Source organism: Triticum aestivum, chromosome 5B (genome assembly GCF_018294505.1).
Source record: "Triticum aestivum cultivar Chinese Spring chromosome 5B, IWGSC CS RefSeq v2.1, whole genome shotgun sequence".
In the NCBI taxonomy this organism is placed as follows: domain Eukaryota; kingdom Viridiplantae; phylum Streptophyta; class Magnoliopsida; order Poales; family Poaceae; genus Triticum; species Triticum aestivum.
Genome location: NC_057807.1, coordinates 559,535,736 through 559,539,020, shown reverse-complemented (window position 1 = coordinate 559,539,020; position 3,285 = coordinate 559,535,736).

The following is a 3,285-nucleotide window of genomic DNA, read 5'->3' as shown; positions in this document are numbered from 1 at the left end:
TCTTGAACGAACCACCGTAAGAATTGAAAATGGAAGTAGCAAAGGCACAAATCACCGGGAAGAATTGGAAAATGAATGAAGATACTTGACAGAATTTAGATACATGAGAACAAAGAGATCATGAACTGATTAGAGGGTTTTTGAATGATGCACCGGTAAGAATTGGATAACGATAACTACACCTGAGAATGAAGAATTATGACGTGATGGCCTTCCGAGGAAAGAAATGGAAACAACTCATGAAATGCTCCGGATGGGTGAAAAGAATTCTCACAATCGAAAGCAATTATGAGAGGATGGTATAAAGCTATAACCATGAATCTTGAAGAGAATGGAGCAAGATTTAAGAGAACCTCTTCTTCGGTCTTCGCATGCTGAGAATGATGACGAGAACCACCATGAATTATTGAGATACTCCGGGAGAATGAAAAACAAAAAGGTTGAGCCAACAATGAAAAACAATTTGAAAGCGATCTTGGAGAAAAAATATGACTGATGAAGATCCATTCTTACGTCACACTTGAAAAGAATTTGAGAATCGCTCCGGATAATTTAGAAGAGTCAGGTAAGATCCTGGACAAAGACCTGTGGGTTAGGTCCCACTCAAAAGGAAAACACCATTGAATGATTGATTGAAAGGGGGGATTGCGCCGGTTGAATTAAATGGCTTGAATGAGATAATAATCTCCAAATAGCTAGAAAGGATTAAGAATAGAAACTTGAATCTTCTGAGATAATCTTAAGCACTCCGGATATGAACTAGGCAAGGTGAATAAATAAGAGAGCCTTGGATAAGAAATTCACATGGGAAGATATGTGAACCAAAAGGAAGAGATATGAACAACATCGAAACTTGAAGTTAATCCACCCAAAAAGAATACGAGAATGAAGAATGATGAACTTGAAGCTCCGTTAGTATCTTCACGAGGGATCACCGGATCAAAACATTAATTGAAAAGGGTGAAGTGACTTCACATGAGTAAATGGATACTTGATTAAAATAAACAAGTCCTTGAAGAAAAAGGGTGGGAGGGAGGGGAAAACAAAGACAACTTGGGATGAACGAAACAAACACCGTTGAGAAAACTTGGAAATGATCTTGCGGATGTTGAAATGATCGGATCCACTTGAAGAGAAGCACGCCGGTTGGAAAAGAATTAACATGACAACCTCAATGATCAAAAGGATTAGCATTCATATAGAAATATGAGAACACCGTTTAGGAAAGGTATGGATTCAACATTTGACTTCGAAGCAACTTGAATACCACAAATGAAACAAAACCAAGGATTGGCTTGCAGAATAAGCCGGAACAAACATATGATAGAGATTCCGTCTGAAGTTTTCGTGGTGGGGCCCACACGGACTCGAGTGTACAGCACCATCATGTACAAGGCAGTGCACATGACATACGAAGTGTCCTCGAACAAGCATAGCCAAGGGTTCTTTAAGACACAACGAGACCACTGTAAAAACGACCGTGGAAAGGCGGACCACTAGACGTCGAACCCCAATCTCATATCATGCATCTGTCGAAAAGATATTCTAGGAGCTACTTGAATTCCCACCTATAAAACTCCCGAAACTTTTTGGTTATGCAATCTGGTGTTAGGGATACAGGGGAAGCAATATATATCTCACCCAAAACTAACAATTCCTACATCCAAGCTGTATCCATCCGTCAACACATAACCAAGAAACCTTCGGAAATCATGTACCTCAACCTTCGAAAAGCATCCGTTATACGAGTTATGGCAATACTCTCGAGCTCGCCACAGTACTGGGTTATCGAGGTTATCTCACCAACAACTGCATAAAAGAGATTTTCGATGTCGGCAAAACTTAGGTATTCCAGAACTGCAACGATAAAATTATGACGACAACACCTCGGAGCTCAACTCCCCGGGACAAAGCCACATAATAGACAGGAGGCACCAAGAACAATGTTCTCGTCACAAAACCATCGGAACGATTCCAAGATACCCGCGTGATCCGATAAAATTTTTTAGTGAAATTTGAGGCGAGGAAAGACAAAACATCTACGTCAGGAGACCTCACCAGAGCGACGAAGGGACTGAGGAGTAAAAAGAATCCTACTCTCCGATATATATAATCCTAAGACTCAAAACATTTTTGTTCTAGACTCAACAACGCCAGCAAACAATCAAGCAGGGGGCTCCTAAGTTGGGGATGGCTCTGATTACCAACTTGTAACACCCATGATGCGGCTATATCTCCCACGTGTCGAAGCACGATTTAGAGGCATAACCGCATTGTGGTTTTGTCGCAAGAAGGGTCATCTTCACACAATCCCATGTAATGAACAAGACTGGGATAAAGAGTTGGCTTACAATCTCCACTTCACACAATGAACATAAATAAATCATACATCATTCAGAGTACACACATAGTCCGACTACGGACGAAGCCAAAAGAAAAGAAGATAACCCAACTGCTAGATCCCTGATCGTCCCAACTGGGCTCCACTACTGATCAACATGAAACGAAACATAGCAACAACTAAGATCTTCGTTGAGCTCCCATCTGAGCTCGGTTGCATCATCTGCACTGGTATCATCGGCACCTGCAACTGTTGTGATAGTATCTGGTGAGTCGCGAGGACTCAGCAATCTCAAAACCCGCGAGATCAAGACTATTTAAGCTTATGGGTAGGAAGTGGTAATGAGGTGGAGTTGCAGCAAGCACTAAGAAAATATGGTGGCTAACATACGCAAATAAGAGCGAGAAGAGAAGCAATGGAACGGTCGTGAATCTAGCAATGATCAAGAAGTGATCCTGAACTCCTACTTACGTCAAACATAACCCAAAACCGTGTTCACTTCCCGGACTCCGCCGAGAAGAGACCATCACGGCTACACACGCTGTTGATGTGTTTTAATTCGGATCTGGTGTCAAGTTATCTACAACCGGTCATTACCAAATTCTCATCTGCCTATAACCGCAGGCACGACTTTCGAAAGATTATACCCTACAGGGGTGTCCCAACTTAGCCCATGACAAGCTCTCGCGATCAACGAAGGAATAGACCTTCTCCCAGGAAGACCCGATCAGACTCAGAATCCCGGTTTACAAGACATTTCGACAATGGTAAAACAAGACCAGCAAAACCGCCCGATGTGCCGACAAATCCCGATAGGAGCTGCACATATCTCGTTCTCAGGGCACACTGGATGAGACATCCTACGAGTAAAACTAGCCCTCAAGTTTCCCCGAGGTGGCCCCGCAGTCTACTCAGTTCGGACCAACACTCAAAGGAGCACTGGC